Source organism: Aegilops tauschii, chromosome 7 (genome assembly GCF_002575655.3).
Source record: "Aegilops tauschii subsp. strangulata cultivar AL8/78 chromosome 7, Aet v6.0, whole genome shotgun sequence".
NCBI classification, from domain to species: Eukaryota; Viridiplantae; Streptophyta; class Magnoliopsida; order Poales; family Poaceae; genus Aegilops; species Aegilops tauschii.
The window spans coordinates 344,294,911-344,313,505 of record NC_053041.3 but is presented as its reverse complement, the minus strand read 5'-3'; positions in this window follow the sequence as shown (position 1 = coordinate 344,313,505).

The window sequence follows — 18,595 nt, the reverse complement described above, 5'->3', positions numbered from 1 at the left end:
TTGTGTTCATCGATCTAGCGCATGTGTGATCTATTCTTGTTGGTTGAGTGATTTCTCTCGTGTTCCCCTCGTGTTTTCCCTCGTGTTTCCCCTCGTGTTCATCGCGTTCTTCGTAGGGATCCTGATGTAGGGTGGAACCCTAGATGGCCGATCTTTCACGAAAGGAGCGGATCCCAACAAAGAACATGAAGAACACGAGGGGAAACACGAGGGGAAGACATGAGAGAATCACTCAAACCAACAAGAACAATCACACATGTGCTAGATCCTCGAAACACAAAGAGATACACGATCCAAATCCAACAAGGGACGATACATAGGTAACCGGTTCTTCTCCGAAAGGAGGTCTTGAAGGGGGCCACCCAAGAGGGGGTCTTGAATCCAACGTGGATCGTCTCCGAAGAGGGGCCGCAGTCTCTCTCGAGGAGGAAATCCGTATGGATGAGCAATGCTCTATCTCACATATGAGCTAAACCAATGCTGACCCTAGAAAGCTGGGGGAGAAGGAGTATATATAGTCTAGAGGGTCGAAGGGGTACACGGGCTTCGGCCCTTTACTGTGCGCAGACAGAGGGGGCCGGATGTCCGGGCGACGGGACGGATGTCCGGGCCTTCCCGAGGGGCCGGATGTCCGGGCTTGGCGGCCGGATGTCTGGGCTGGAGGGTTCAGCTACTGTAGGTTCTGTCGCGTGGCGCCGGATGTCCGGGCGAGGGGCCAGATTTACGGGGCTTCGGGTAGAGCCGGATGTCCGGGCCCTGTAGCACTTCGATGGCTGGGCTGCTGCTGTTGTTTACATCTTCAGAGGCCGGATGTCCGGGGCCTTGGCCGGATGTCCGGGGCCTGGAAGGTGGACTTGCTGATGAGGACATCAATACCATTGTTACACCCACAGGCCCTGCTGCTATACATACTGGACCAATTACTAGAGCTCGCGCACGCCAATTAAATTACCAGGTACTTTCGTTTCTTGGTAATGATTCTAATGTTCATGAGAATATGATGCTGCCTAAATTGGATACATTTGTTTTGCTTACAAATGAAGGGCCTAGCTTTGAGAAGGATGAACATTGGAGCAAGAACAAGCATGGAGATGATGGCATGCGCATGGGGAACAAGAACGGAGTTACAAGTGATGATTTCAGGACGTTGAAGCCACCATAATGCGTGCATGAAGCCTTGGACGAAATATACAAGATGCTACTTCATAACTTTCGTCCAGAGGCTATTCTAGGTGCTGCGTCACCTTATTATTGGGCCAGGCCCATGTAATTTCGAAATACATAAGTATAGGCTGTTTTTAGAGTCCGTATGTGTGGGGAAACAAGAGATAGGGTTGGTTTCGGACCCCTTCCTCAAGGGCCACGAAATTCCCCCCTCTTCCTCCATATATACAGCCCTTAGGGCGTCGTTTAGACTTTGGGTTTTGTTTAGATTAAAAGTTCGCCATAGCTGCAACTTCGCGTACTTCGTTTGTGTTCAGCGACCAGACAAAGGCGTCACAGGACTCCACCTTGATCAATAAAGCTTTCATCTTATATTCGCAATATCAGATTGCAATCTCTGTTTCTTGCTTGTTCTTCGTTTGCTCGCAGGAAACAGACCCTCGTGGTCAGGTTGATCGTGCTCCGGCGTGGTCGATAACCTCTCGGAGTTGGTTTAGCGATTGCTAAGGCGCGACGTCCTCGCACGTTCGTAGTCGGATCGTCAAAGTCGACTTCCACCAAAGCGATATCCATCATCTCATCGAAAGACGGGACACCTTTGCCTCTATCAAGTGGTATCAGATTTCCAGGTTGCTCGGTGAGATTTTACAGTTTTTCGTAGTTTAGATCGAGTCTGTTCTTCATACCTACAGTCCACGAAAAAGGCACAAAAAAAAAATTAGGGTTAGTTCACCATATCCGAACCAATCTGAGCCTTTGCATAATCTTTTTAGGGTTTTTGCTTTGTTGAATTTGCGGTTGCATCGTCGTGTCAAGTTGCTGGTCTTAGAGTCTAGTCTTTTAGAGTTTCGAGTTCTGGTCATAAGTTGTCACGCCGCCGCCGCACCATCATCATCGCCTTGCCATCTACCACCATTGCTTATCCGCCACCGCTTTGAATCCGTATCCATATACCACCACCAATCCGTATCCATATACCACCACCGATCCGTTTCCATATACCACTACCGCTACCATATACCACCACCGCTGCCATATCCTACCGCCATATATCCACCACCAATCCGAGTTCTTTTCATATTCGGTTGGTTTTAGAGATCCATATATTTTCCGTTTCGTGTTTCCATGCCAGAGTAGGTCTCGGAAAAAAAGAGTCTGGAGACCCCCGGGCAGTTTTTAGGCCAAAATTTCGGCCACCAAAAATATTTTTTCCCTATCCTATTTTTAGGCCCCGGGTAGTGTTTTGAGACACTCGCCATCATAGTGATTTTTTGTCGCACTTTTTCGTCGTCGCTGCCCTGATTTCCGAAAAAAAAATAGTCCAAAAATTTTGTGCCCATCCTGTCAGTTTGACCTGGGAAGAGTTTTGAGACACTCGCCATTATAGTGATTTTTCGCAAAAAAAAAAAGAAAAAAGAGGAGCGCAAAAAAAAAGCGAAAAAAAAATTCCAGAGTGTGCTTTTCCCTTGTTTACGTGCAGCGCCGTGATTTTGTTAGTGTTCTAGGCTCGCGTCTCTAGCACGGTCTAGCCTAGGACCAGCACAGTACCGTCGTTGAGCGTTTATTCAACTTTGCATCTCTGAATTGATTATTGCTTACCATTTTGCTACCATATTATAAGCCTTCCCAGCTCCACATAAGTCTACATCGTGCGTTTGACTCTCCCTGGTAATCGCTATATCCAAGCTTTGAGAGTTTTTGACTACAACGGTTGCCGATCACCACCTGCTGCTGGGTAAGAACTGGTAAGAATTTGAGATTCGCTTGAAGGTTTTGTGACACACGACCATCACCACCACTTCTAGTAGTCTGCAGGATCATATTCTTTTGTGTTTCTATTGCTGCTAACCATGGCAGGTTCACAAGCCGATGAGACTGATTGGGAGAACATGACGAACAAGGAGTTGCATGATAAATTTCAGCAAATGATGAGTGGCCAGGTGGGAGATGTGCTAAACAGATTTGAAGAGGCTATGGAGAAGATAGATGCCGTGGAGAAGTCGTTTGAGACAAAGCTGGATAACAAGTTTACTGAATTACTCAAGCGTCTTCCCCAACCACCACCGGCTGCACATGTCGCACCTCTACAACAACAACAACCACATCTCCAAATGCCGCCTTCCAAATCAAGTGGGACGGGCACAGCGCGTTCCAATTGAGATTGGTCAAAATTCGGGTGCTGCTGCACCTACTGTTGATGCTTCTTTGGCTCCTGCTCCTGCGGCGGCTGAGGAGGATGACGATTATGCGGGCGATTATGAGGATGAGGTTGATCAAAATCAGAACTACGTGCAGCCACCAGCACCACCACCAGCAGGTCGACCTCAGGTATATATTCGCAACGGTAGGCCGGCACCACCACCTCAGGTACGAGATCATGACCATCTCCCTAAACTGAAATTGAATATTCCACCATTTGAGGGTAGATATGTTCCTGATATATATCTTACTTGGGAGTTAGAAACTGAACAACGATTTACATGTTTACAATATCCTGAGGAGAGACGTGTTCCTGCTGCTGTTTGTGCTTTCACTAGCTTTGCATGTGTTTGGTGGTCTGAACATTGTAGATTATATCCTGTTCCAGCTACTTGGGCTGCTTTGAAAACTGCTATGCGTACTCGTTGGGTTCCACCATATTATCAACGTGAATTACTTCAAAAATTGCAGCGTTTAAGACAAGGGAAAAATTCTGTAGAAGAATATTATCAGGAATTACAAACTGGCATGATTAGATGTGGTATTGTTGAGGACAATGAAGTTATGCTTGCACGTTTTATGGGTGGATTAAATAAAGAGATTCAGACCATTCTAGAGTATAAGGATTATAATAATATCACTCGTTTATTCCATCTTGCTTGTAAAGCTGAACGTGAAGTGCAGGATCGACAGCCATTGGCGCGAACTAACTTTTCTGCAGGTCGACCTTCATCATGGACACCGCGTGCATCTTCTACTTCCACTTCACCATCACCTCCATCAGGTGCCACCTCCAGCCGTGATACAAGAAAGCAGGCACACCCACCACTATCTGCCAAGAGCACACCTGCCGGGCCTGCACAGAGCTCTTCTTCTTCCATGGCATCGACAGGGCACACAAGTGATATTATTTGTCGTCGTTGTAAGGGAAGAGGACATTTTGCGAGAGAATGCAAATCTCAGCGTGTCATGATTGCTACTGAGGATGGTGGGTATGAGTCCGCTAGTGACTATGATGAGGAGACTTTGGCTCTTATTACACGTGAAGAACATGGTGGAGATGATTCTGAAAATGAGACGCAATACATGGCTCCTGAAGACGCTGACAGGTATGAATGTTTAGTTGCTCAACGTGTTTTGAGTGTGCAGGTCACACAAGCAGAGCAAAATCAGAGGCATAATTTGTTCCATACAAAGGGAGTTGTGAAGGAACGTTCTGTTCGCGTCATCATAGATGGAGGGAGCTGTAACAACTTGGCTAGCATGGAGATGGTGGAGGAGCTATCTCTCACCACAAGACCACATCCACATCCTTACTACATCCAATGGTTCAACAACAGCGGCAAGGTTAAGGTAACACGTACTGTTCGTGTGCATTTTAGTATCTCTACATATGCTGATTATGTTGATTGTGATGTGGTACCCATGCAAGCATGTTCCTTATTACTAGGTAGACCATGGCAATTTGATAAAAATTCTGTACACCATGGTAGAAACAATCAGTATACTCTTGTTCATAAGGATAAAAATATTACTTTGCTTCCTATGACTCCTGATTCCATTTTGAAAGATGACATTAATAGAGCTAATAAAGCAAAACAGGAGAAAAATAAGAGTGAAAATCAGATTGTGGCAAAGGAATTTGAGCAACAAATGAAACCTAATAATAAACCATCTAGTGTTGTTTCTGAAATTAAATTGAAAAGTGCATGTTTACTTGCCACAAAATCTGATATTGATGAACTAGATTTCAGCAAATCTGTTTGCTATGCTTTTGTGTGCAAAGAGGCATTATTTTCATTCGAGGACGTGCCTTCCTCTTTGCCCCCTGCTGTCACTAACATTTTGCAGGAGTTCGCTGACGTCTTCCCACAAGACGTGCCACCGGGATTACCACCTATTCGAGGGATAGAGCATCAAATTGACTTAATTCCCGGTGCATCGCTACCCAACCGTGCACCATACCGTACCAATCCAGAGGAGACGAAGGAGATTATGCGTCAAGTACAGGAGCTGCTCGACAAAGGTTATATACGCGAATCTCTTAGTCCTTGTGCTGTCCCTATTATACTCGTGCCTAAAAAGGATGGTACGTCACGTATGTGTGTTGATTGTAGAGGCATTAATAATATTACTATTCGTTATCGTCATCCTATTCCAAGGCTAGATGATATGCTTGATGAATTGAGTGGCTCTACAATATTCTCCAAAGTTGATTTGCGTAGTGGATACCATCAAATTCGTATGAACTTGGGAGATGAATGGATAACTGCATTTAAAACTAAGTTTGGTTTATATGAGTGGTTAGTCATGCCTTTTGGGTTAACTAATGCACCTAGTACTTTCATGAGACTAATGAACGAAGTTTTACGTGCTTTCATTGGACGATTTGTGGTAGTCTATTTTGATGATATACTGATTTATAGCAAATCTTTGGAAGAACATTTGGAACATTTACGTGCTGTTTTTATTGCTCTACGTGATGCACGTTTGTTTGGTAACCTTGGGAAGTGCACCTTTTGCACCGACCGAGTATCTTTTCTTGGCTATGTTGTTACTCCACAGGGAATTGAAGTTGATAAAGCCAAGATTGAAGCTATTGAGAGTTGGCCGCAGCCCAAAACGGTCACACAAGTGCGGAGTTTTCTTGGACTCGCTGGTTTCTATAGGCGTTTTGTGAGAGATTTTAGCACCATTGCTGCACCTCTCAACGAGCTTACAAAGAAGGATGTGCCTTTTGTTTGGGGTACCGCACAGGAAGAAGCCTTCACGGTATTGAAAGATAAGTTGACACATGCTCCTTTACTCCAACTTCCTGATTTTAATAAGACTTTTGAGCTTCAATGTGATGCTAGTGGCATTGGATTAGGAGGTGTGTTATTACAAGATGGCAAACCTGTTGCATACTTTTCTGAAAAATTGAGTGGGCCTAGTCTGAATTATTCTACTTATGATAAAGAACTATATGCTCTTGTTCGGACTTTAGAAACATGGCAACATTATTTATGGCCCAAAGAATTTGTTATACATTCTGATCATGAATCTTTGAAACATATTAAAAGTCAAGCTAAACTGAATCGTAGACATGCTAAATGGGTTGAATTCATTGAAACTTTCCCTTATGTCATTAAACACAAGAAGGGTAAAGAAAATGTTATTGCTGATGCATTGTCTCGTCGCTATACTATGCTTTCACAACTTGACTTCAAAATATTTGGTTTGGAGACCATCAAAGATCAATATGTGCATGATGCTGATTTTAAAGATGTATTGCAGAATTGTAAAGAAGGAAGAACCTGGAACAAGTTTGTCGTTAATGATGGATTTGTGTTCCGTGCTAACAAGCTATGCATTCCAGCTAGCTCTCTTCGTCTTTTGTTGTTGCAGGAGGCGCATGGAGGAGGATTAATGGTTCACTTTGGCGTGAAGAAGACGGAGGACGTACTTGCTACACATTTCTTTTGGCCAAAGATGAGACGGGATGTTGAGCGTTTTGTTGCTCGCTGCACTACATGTCAAAAAGCTAAGTCACGACTCAATCCTCATGGTTTATATATGCCTTTGCCTGTACCTAGTGTTCCTTGGGAGGATATATCTATGGACTTTGTTTTAGGTTTACCTCGAACAAAGAAGGGGAGGGATAGCATATTTGTTGTCGTGGATAGATTCTCGAAAATGGCACACTTTATACCATGTCATAAAAGCGATGATGCTGTTAATGTTGCTGATTTGTTCTTTCGTGAAATTATTCGCTTGCATGGTGTGCCAAATACTATTGTTTCAGATCGTGATACTAAATTTCTTAGCCACTTTTGGAGATGTTTGTGGGCTAAGTTGGGGACCAAACTGCTTTTTAGTACTACTTGTCACCCCCAAACTGATGGACAAACTGAAGTAGTCAATAGAACATTGTCTACTATGCTTAGGGCTGTTTTGAAGAATAATAAGAAAATGTGGGAAGAATGCTTGCCTCATATTGAGTTTGCTTATAATCGTTCATTGCATTCTACTACTAAGATGTGCCCTTTTGAAATTGTGTATGGTTTCCTACCTCGTGCACCTATTGATTTGTTGCCTCTTCCATCTTCGGAGAAGGTTAATTTTGATGCTAAACAACGTGCTGAATTGATCTTAAAAATGCATGAGTTAACTAAGGAAAACATTGAGCGTATGAATGCTAAATATAAACTTGCTGGAGATAAGGGTAGAAAACATGTTGTGTTTGCACCTGGAGATCTTGTTTGGTTACATTTGCGTAAGGATAGATTTCCTTATTTGCGCAAATCAAAGCTAATGCCACGTGCTGATGGTCCTTTTAAGGTGTTAGAGAAAATAAATGATAATGCATATAAACTTGAGCTGCCTGCAGATTTTGGGGTTAGTCCCACTTTTAACATTGCAGATTTGAAACCTTATTTGGGTGAGGAAGATGAGCTTCCGTCGAGGACGACTTCATTTCAAGAAGGGGAGGATGATGAGGACATCAATACCATTGTTACACCCACAGGCCCTGCTGCTATACATACTGGACCAATTACTAGAGCTCGCGCACGCCAATTAAATTACCAGGTACTTTCGTTTCTTGGTAATGATTCTAATGTTCATGAGAATATGATGCTGCCTAAATTGGATACATTTGTTTTGCTTACAAATGAAGGGCCTAGCTTTGAGAAGGATGAACATTGGAGCAAAAACAAGCATGGAGATGATGGCATGCGCATGGGGAACAAGAACGGAGTTACAAGTGATGATTTCAGGACGTTGAAGCCACCATAATGCGTGCATGAAGCCTTGGACGAAATATACAAGATGCTACTTCATAACTTTCGTCCAGAGGCTATTCTAGGTGCTGCGTCACCTTATTATTGGGCCAGGCCCATGTAATTTCGAAATACATAAGTATAGGCTGATTTTAGAGTCCGTATGTGTGGGGAAACAAGAGATAGGGTTGGTTTCGGACCCCTTCCTCAAGGGCCACGAAATTCCCCCCTCTTCCTCCATATATACAGCCCTTAGGGCGTCGTTTAGACTTTGGGTTTTGTTTAGATTAAAAGTTCGCCATAGCTGCAACTTTGCGTACTTCGTTTGTGTTCAGCGACCAGACAAAGGCGTCACAGAACTCCACCTTGATCAATAAAGCTTTCATATTATATTCGCAATATCCAGATTGCAATCTCAGTTTCTTGCTTGTTCTTCGTTTGCTCGCAGGAAACAGACCCTCGTGGTCAGGTTGATCGTGCTCCGGCGTGGTCGATAACCTCTCGGAGTTGGTTTAGCGATTGCTAAGGCGCGACGTCCTCGCACGTTCGTAGTCGGATCGTCAAAGTCGACTTCCACCAAAGCGATATCCATCATCTCATCGAAAGACGGGACACCTTTGCCTCTATCAATAAGCCTTCCCAGCTCCACATACATCTACATCGTGCGTTTGACTCTCCCTGGTAATCGCTCTATCCAAGCTTTGAGAGTTTTGACTACAACGGTTGCTGATCACCACCTGCTGCTGGGTAAGAACTGGTAAGAATTTGAGATTCGCTTGAAGGATTTGTGACACACCACCCTCACCACCACTTCCTAGTAGTCTGTAGGATCATATTCTTTGTGTTTCTATTGCTGCTAATCATGGCAGGATCACAAGCCGATGAGACTGATTGGGAGAACATGACGAACAAGGAGTTGCATGATAAATTTCAGCAAATGATGAGTGGCCAGGTGGGAGATGTGCTAAACAGATTTGAAGAGGCTATGGAGAAGATAGATGCCGTGGAGAAGTCGTTTGAGACAAAGCTGGATAACAAGTTTACTGAATTACTCAAGCGTCTTCCCCAACCACCACCGGCTGCACATGTCGCACCTCTACAACAACAACAACCACATCTCCAAATGCCGCCTTCCAAATCAAGTGGGACGGGCACAGCGCGTTCCAATTGAGATTGGTCAAAATTCGGGTGCTGCTGCACCTACTGTTGATGCTTCTTTGGCTCCTGCTCCTGCGGCGGCTGAGGAGGATGACGATTATGCGGGCGATTATGAGGATGAGGTTGATCAAAATCAGAACTACGTGCAGCCACCAGCACCACCACCAGCAGGTCGACCTCAGGTATATATTCGCAACGATAGGCCGGCACCACCACCTCAGGTACGAGATCATGACCATCTCCCTAAACTGAAATTGAATATTCCACCATTTGAGGGTAGATACATTCCTGATATATATCTTACTTGGGAGTTAGAAACTGAACAACATTTTACATGTTTACAATATCCTGAGGAGAGACGTGTTCCTGCTGCTGTTTGTGCTTTCACTAGCTTTGCATGTGTTTGGTGGTCTGAACATTGTAGATTATATCCTGTTTCAGCTACTTTGGCTGCTTTGAAAACTGCTATGCGTACTTGTTGGGTTCCACCATATTATCAACGTGAATTACTTCAAAAATTGCAGCGCTTAAGACAAGGGAAAAATTCTGTAGAAGAATATTATCAGGAATTACAAACTGGCATGATTAGATGTGGATTAAATAAAGAGATTCAGACCATTCTAGAGTATAAGGATTAAATAAAGAGATTCAGACCATTCTAGAGTATAAGGATTATAATAATATCACTCGTTTATTCCATCTTGCTTGTAAAGCTGAACGTGAAGTGCAGGATCGACAGGCATTGGCGCGAACTAACTTTTCTGCAGGTCCACTTCACCATCACCTCCATCAGGTGCCACCTCCAGCCGTGATACAAGAAAGCAGGCACAACCACCACTCTCTGCCAAGAGCACACCTGCCGGGCCTGCGCAGAGCTCTTCTTCTTCCATGGCGTCAACAGGGCACACAAGTGATATTATTTGTCGTCGTTGTAAGGGAAGAGGACATTATGCGAGAGAATGCAAATCTCAGCGTGTGATGATTGCTACTGAGGATGGTGGGTATGAGTCCGCTAGTGACTATGATGAGGAGACTTTGGCTCTTATTACATGTGAAGAACATGGTGGAGATGATTCTGAAAATGAGACGCAATACATGGCTCCTGAAGACGCTGACAGGTATGAATGTTTAGTTGCTCAACATGTTTTGAGTGTGCAGGTCACACAAGCAGAGCAAAATCAGAGGCATAATTTGTTCCATACAAAGGGAGTTGTGAAGGAACGTTCTGTTCGCGTCATCATAGATGGAGGGAGCTGTAACAACTTGGCTTGCATGGAGATGGTGGAGAAACTATCTCTCACCACAAGACCACATCCACATCCTTACTACATCCAATGGTTCAACAACAGTGGCAAGGTTAAGGTAACACGTACTGTTCGTGTGCATTTTAGTATCTCTACATATGCTGATTATGTTCATTGTGATGTGGTACCCATGCAAGCATGTTCCTTATTACTTGGTAGACCATGGCAATTTGATAAAAATTATGTACACCGTGGTAGAAACAATCAGTATACTCTTGTTCATAAGGATAAAAATATTACTTTGCTTCATATGACTCCTGATTCCATTTTGAAAGATGACATTAATAGAGCTAATAAAGCAAAAGAGGAGAAAAATAAGAGTGAAAATCAGATTGTGGCAAAAGAATTTGCGCAACAAATGAAACCTAATAATAAACCATCTAGTGTTGTTTCTGAAATTAAATTGAAAAGTTCATGTTTACTTGCCACAAAATATGATATTGATGAGCTAGATTTCAACAAATCTGTTTGCTATGCTTTTGTGTGCAAAGAGGCATTATTTTCATTCGAGGACGCGCCTTCCTCTTTGCCCCCTGCTGTCACTAACATTTTGCAGGAGTTCGCTGACGTCTTCCCACAAAACGTGCCACCGGGATTACCACCTATTCGAGGTATTGAGCATCAAATTGACTTAATTCCCGGTGCATCGCTACCCAACCGTGCACCATACCGTACCAATCCAGAGGAGACGAAGGAGATTATGCGTCAAGTACAGGAGCTGCTCGACAAAGGTTATATACGCGAATCTCTTAGTCCTTGTGCTGTTCCTATTATACTAGTGCCTAAAAAGGATTGTAGAGGCATTAATAATATTACTATTCGTTATCGCCATGCTATTCCTAGGCTAGATGATATGCTTGATGAATTGAGTGGCTCTACAATATTCTCCAAAGTTGATTTGCGTAGTGGATACCATCAAATTCGTATGAAATTGGGAGATGAATGGAAAACTTCATTTAAAACTAAGTTTGGTTTATATGAGTGGTTAGTCATGCCTTTTGGGTTAACTAATGCACCTAGTACTTTCATGAGACTAATGAACGAAGTTTTACGTGCTTTCATTGGACGATTTGTGGTAGTCTATTTTGATGATATACTGATTTATAGCAAATCTTTGGAAGAACATTTACGTGTTGTTTTTATTGCCCTACGTGATGCACGTTTGTTTGGTAACCTTGGGAAGTGCACCTTTTGCACCGACCGAGTATCTTTTCTTGGCTATGTTGTTACTCCACAGGGAATTGAAGTTGATAAAGCCAAGATTGAAGCTATTGAGAGTTGGCCGCAGCCCAAAACGGTCACACAAGTGCGGAGTTTTCTTGGACTCGCTGGTTTCTATAGGCGTTTTGTGAGAGATTTTAGCACCATTGCTGCACCTCTCAACGAGCTTACAAAGAAGGATGTGCCTTTTGTTTGGGGTACCACACAGGAAGAAGCCTTCACGGTATTGAAAGATAAGTTGACACATGCTCCTTTACTCCAACTTCCTGATTTTAATAAGACTTTTGAGCTTGAATGTGATGCTAGTTGAATTGGATTAGGAGGTGTGTTATTACAAGATGGTAAACCTGCTGCATACTTTTCTGAAAAATTGAGTGGGCCTAGTCTGAATTATTCTACTTATGATAAAGAACTATATGCTCTTGTTCGGACTTTAGAAACATGGCAACATTATTTATGGCCCAAAGAATTTGTTATACATTCTGATCATGAATCTTTGAAACATATTAAAAGTCAAGCTAAACTGAATCGTAGACATGCTAAATGGGTTGAATTCATTGAAACTTTCCCTTATGTCATTAAACACAAGAAGGGTAAAGAAAATGTTATTGCTGATGCATTGTCTCGTCGCTATACTATGCTTTCACAACTTGACTTCAAAATATTTGGTTTGGAGACCATCAAAGATCAATATGTGCATGATGCTGATTTTAAAGATGTTTTGCAGAATTGTAAAGAAGGAAGAACCTGGAACAAGTTTGTCGTTAATGATGGATTTGTGTTCCGTGCTAACAAGCTATGCATTCCAGCTAGCTCTCTTCGTCTTTTGTTGTTGCAGGAGGCGCATGGAGGAGGATTAATGGGACACTTTGGCGTGAAGAAGACGGAGGACGTACTTGCTACACATTTCTTTTGGCCAAAGATGAGACGGGACGTTGAGCGTTTTGTTGCTCGCTGCACTACATGTCAAAAAGCTAAGTCACGACTCAATCCTCATGGTTTATATATGCCTTTGCCTGTACCTAGTGTTCCTTGGGAGGATATATCTATGGACTTTGTTTTAGGTTTACCTCGAACAAAGAAGGGGAGGGATAGCATATTTGTTGTCGTGGATAGATTCTCGAAAATGGCACACTTTATACCATGTCATAAAAGCGATGATGCTGTTAATGTTGCTGATTTGTTCTTTCGTGAAATTATTCGCTTGCATGGTGTGCCAAATACTATTGTTTCAGATCGTGATACTAAATTTCTTAGCCACTTTTGGAGATGTTTATGGGCTAAGTTGGGGACTAAACTGCTTTTTAGTACTACTTGTCACCCCCAAACTGATGGACAAACTGAAGTAGTCAATAGAACATTGTCTACTATGCTTAGGGCTGTTTTGAAGAATAATAAGAAAATGTGGGAAGACTGCTTGCCTCATATTGAGTTTGCTTATAATCGTTCATTGCATTCTACTACTAAGATGTGCCCTTTTGAAATTGTGTATGGTTTCCTACCTCGTGCACCTATTGATTTGTTGCCTCTTCCATCTTCGGAGAAGGTTAATTTTGATGCTAAACAACGTGCTGAATTGATCTTAAAAATGCATGAGTTAACTAAGGAAAACATTGAGCGTATGAATGCTAAATATAAACTTGCTGGAGATAAGGGTAGAAAACATGTTGTGTTTGCACCTGGAGATCTTGTTTGGTTACATTTGCGTAAGGATAGATTTCCTGATTTGCGCAAATCAAAGCTAATGCCACGTGCTGATGGTCCTTTTAAGGTGTTAGAGAAAATAAATGATAATGCATATAAACTTGAGCTGCCTGCAGATTTTGGGGTTAGTCCCACTTTTAATATTGCAGATTTGAAGCCTTATTTGGGTGAGGAAGATGAGCTTCCGTCGAGGACGACTTCATTTCAAGAAGGGGAGGATGATGAGGACATCAATACAATTATTACACCCACAGTCCCTGCTGCTATACATACTGGACCAATTACTAGAGCTCGCGCACGCCAATTAAATTACCAGGTACTTTCGTTTCTTGCTAATGATTCTAATGTTCATGAGAATATGATGCTGCCTAAATTGGATACATTTGTTTTGCTTACAAATGAAGGGCCTAGCTTTGAGAAGGATGAACATTGGAGCAAGAACAAGCATGGAGATGATGGCATGCGCATGGGGAACAAGAACGGAGTTACAAGTGATGATTTCAGGACGTTGAAGCCACCATAATGCGTGCATGAAGCCTTGGACGAAATATACAAGATGCTACTTCATAACTTTCGTCCAGAGGCTATTCTAGGTGCTGCGTCACCTTATTATTGGGCCAGGCCCATGTAATTTCGAAATACATAAGTATAGGCTGTTTTTAGAGTCCGTATGTGTGGGGAAACAAGAGATAGGGTTGGTTTCGGACCCCTTCCTCAAGGGCCACGAAATTCCCCCCCTCTTCCTCCATATATACAGCCCTTAGGGCGTCGTTTAGACTTTGGGTTTTGTTTAGATTAAAAGTTCGCCATAGCTGCAACTTCGCGTACTTCGTTTGTGTTCAGCGACCAGACAAAGGCGTCACAGAACCCCACCTTGATCAATAAAGCTTTCATCTTATATTCGCAATATCCAGATTGCAATCTCAGTTTCTTGCCTGTTCTTCGTTTGCTCGCAGGAAACAGACCCTCGTGGTCAGGTTGATCGTGCTCCGGCGTGGTCGATAACCTCTCGGAGTTGGTTTAGCGATTGCTAAGGCGCGACGTCCTCGCACGTTCGTAGTCGGATCGTCAAAGTCGACTTCCATCAAAGCGATATTCATCATCTCATCGAAAGACGGGACACCTTTGCCTCTATCAGCCAGGCCCATGTAATTTCGAAATACATCAGTATAGGCTGTTTTTAGAGTCCGTATGTGTGGGGAAACAAGAGATAGGGTTGGTTTCGGACCCCTTCCTCAAGGGCCACGAAATTCCCCCCCTCTTCCTCCATATATACAGCCCTTAGGGCGTCGTTTAGACTTTGGGTTTTGTTTAGATTAAAAGTTCGCCATAGCTGCAACTTCGCGTACTTCGTTTGTGTTCAGCGACCAGACAAAGGCGTCACAGAACTCCACCTTGATCAATAAAGCTTTCATCTTTTATTCGCAATATCCAGATTGCAATCTCAGTTTCTTGCTTGTTCTTCGTTTGCTCGCAGGAAACAGACCCTCGTGGTCAGGTTGATCGTGCTCCGGCGTGGTCGATAACCTCTCGGAGTTGGTTTAGCGATTGCTAAGGCGCGACGTCCTCGCACGTTCATAGTCGGATCGTCAAAGTCGACTTCCACCAAAGCGATATCCATCATCTCATCGAAAGACGGGACACCTTTGCCTCTATCACGTGCTTGGTAAATCCTTTCTTGAGCTTCGTCGCGAAGTGCTTCTTGATGTAGTCGAGCTTGTCGGCCTCGATTGGCTATGGCACGACTTGAGTCTTGAAGAGTACGTTGCGCCTCAAGTGCTTGAGCTTCACGTAGTTGTCGTTCTTGACGTTGTGCCTCGGCGTCTTGTGCATCTTGATGTTGTCGCGCTCGCTCCTCTTGTTCTCGTTGTCGTTGGCGTTGCCGTTCTTGTGGTTGTGCGAAAGCAGCTTGGTTGTGACGATGTCGATGCTCTTGAGAGTCGGTGTCGTGTAGAGGATTGCGGTTAGCTTGACGGTCTTGACGCGCGGCACGACGAAGAGTGTTCGATGTCGGTGTACTTGAACCGGAGATGGTGTCGTCGTAGTGTCGACTTGAGCGGCTCCGTCTTGACGAGGACGAAGTTGTAGAAGAGCGGACCATCATGGTTCGGATATCTTCTTTGAGGGAACTCATGGATGTGTCGAAGTAGTCTCTTGTACGTTGCTCAGATTGTCGTACATCGGTGGCGAGGTTGTCGATGCGATCGCCCAAAGAAAGTTGTTCTTGATGCAAAGCTCGGTGTGCACCAAATAGTTGAGTCTTGGTGACGTAGGATGACATGTCGTCGTCTTGCTCCAAGAAGAGTGGGTTGGTAGAAGTACTTGGCCTATCCATCATGTCAAACAAAGATATGTGAGTGGGAGAAAGAGAAGAACCAATACCAAATGTACCTTGACCGATGTTGAAAATGGATCAAAGATCACTCCAATGTGTATAAGGGAATAGCACAATTGGTACCGTTTCTTGTCGGTTCTCACACCTACACAAGTAAAAGCTTATGGTGGAGCTTGGTTAGGATGGTGGCACCAAATTTGATGCAATTGTAAGTGAGACTCAATAATGTTGGAAAAATTTCACAAATTTGCAAATGCAACAAGTAGACCAATAGCAAGATATGGTACACGGAAACACACACGCAAATAGATAAGTGGGGTTGGGCAACCAAGGGTGAGCCAAAATGTGGAATCCACCAAGATGCTCTTGTTGCACAACACTAGAGAGACGCTAGCACGATTGCACAATAGGCGGATACGAACTTGTGCACAACCTACTAAGCAAAAATGCAACGACTTCTATCCCAAGTATGCTATATGTATGATGTTTCTATCCTTTGATCCAAGATGATCGAGTATGACAATCTTAATGTTGTATGATGCTATGGTTCTTGCTTAAGCTCTTTGCTTATCTTTCTCCTTTTGCTTAAAAGCTTGTTTGGCTCTTTGTTGTTTTAGCTCTTTTCTCATGCAATGCTTCGCGAACCAAGATAGCAATTGTGTATGCGTAGACAACTTTTGTGACACAAGAGATGATACCAAGATATGCAACACGATGATTGATGAGGACATGACTACCTTGGATACGACCAAAAATATTGCATACATGCATATTTGTCAGGTGTATGGGACATTTGTACAATCCACATATGAAGATAGGGGAAAAGGAGAAGTTTAGGTTCTGTTCAAAAAGTCCTCTCACGTCACGGATCTCCTCCTCCAGAGAGATTGCGTCCCCTCTTCGGAGACGATCCACGTTGGATTCAAGACCCCCTCTTGGGTGGCCCACCTCAAGACCTCCTTTCGGAGAAGAACCGGTTACCTATGTATCGTCCCTTGTTGGATTTGGATCGTGTATCTCTTTGTGTTTCGAGGATCTAGCACATGTGTGATTGTTCTTGTTGGTTTGAGTGATTCTCTCGTGTCTTCCCCTCGCGTTTCCCCTCGCGTTCTTTGTGTTCTTTGGGATCCGCTCCTTTCGTGAAAGATCGGCCATCTAGGGTTCCACCCTACATCAGATCCGCTCCTTTCGTGAAAGATCGGCCATCTAGGGTTCCACCCTACATCATGGACCTTCATCATGGACACCACGTGCATCATCTACTTCCACTGCACCATCACCTCCTTCAGGTGCCACCTCCAACCGTGATACAAGAAAGCAGGCACAACCACCACTATCTGCCAAGAGCACACCTGCCGGGCCTGCACAGAGCTCTTCTTTTCCATGGCGTCAACAGGGCACAGAAGTGATATTATTTGTCGTCGTTGTAAGGGAAGAGGACATTTTGCGAGAGAATGCAAATCTCAGCGTGAGATGATTGCTACTGAGGATGGTGGGTATGAGTCCGCTAGTGACTATGATGAGGAGACTTTGGCTCTTATTACACATGAAGAACACGGTGGAGATGATTCTGGTCATGAGACGCAATACACGGCTGCTGAAGATGCTGACAGGTATGAATGTTTAGTTGCTCAACATGTTTTGAGTGTGCAGGTTACACAAGCTGAGCAAAATCAGAGGCATAATTTGTTCCATACAAAGGGAGTTGTGAAGGAACGTTCTATTCGCGTCATCATAGATGGAGGGAGCTGCAACAACTTGGCTAGCACGGAGATGGTGGAGAAGCTATCTCTCACCACAAGACCACATCCACATCCTTACTACATCCAATGGTTCAACAACAGCGGCAAGGTTAAGGTAACACGTACTGTTCGGGTGCATTTTTGTATCTCTACATATGCTGATTATGTTGATTGGGATGTGGTACCTATGCAAGCATGTTCCTTATTACTTGGTAGACCATGGCAATTTGATAAAAATTCTGTACACCATGGTAGAAACAATCAGTATACTCTTGTTCATAAGGATACAAATATTACTTTACTTCCTATGACTCCTGATTCCATTTTGAAAGATGATATTCATAGAGCTAATAAAGCAAAACAGGAGGAAAATAAGAGTGAAAATCAGAATATGGCAAAAGAATTTGAGCAACAAATGAAGCCTAATAATAAACCATCTAGTGTTGCTTCTGAAATTAAATTGAAAAGTGCATGTTTACTTGCCACCAAATCTGATATTGATGAGCTAGTTTTTAGCAAATCTGTTTGCTATGCTTTTGTGTGCAAAGAGGCATTATTTTCATTCGAGGACGTGCCCTCCTCTTTGCCCCCTGCAGTCACTAACATTTTGCAGGAGTTCGCTGACGTCTTCCCACAAGACGTGCCACAGGGATTACCACCTATTCGAGGGATTGAGATCAAATTGACTTAATTCCCGGTGTATCGCTACCCAACCGTGCACCATACCATACAAATCCAGAGGAGACGAAGGAGATTATGCGTCAAGTACATGAGCTGCTCGACAAAGGTTATATTCGCGAATCCCTTAGTCCTTGTGTTGTTCCTATTATTCTAGTGCCGAAAAAGGATGGTACGTCGCGTATGTGTGTTGATTGTAGAGGCATTAATAATATTACTATTCGTTATCGTCATCCTATTCCTAGGCTAGATGATATGCTTGATGAATTGAGTGGCTCTACAATATTCTCCAAAGTTGATTTGCGTAGTGGATACCATCAAATTCGAATG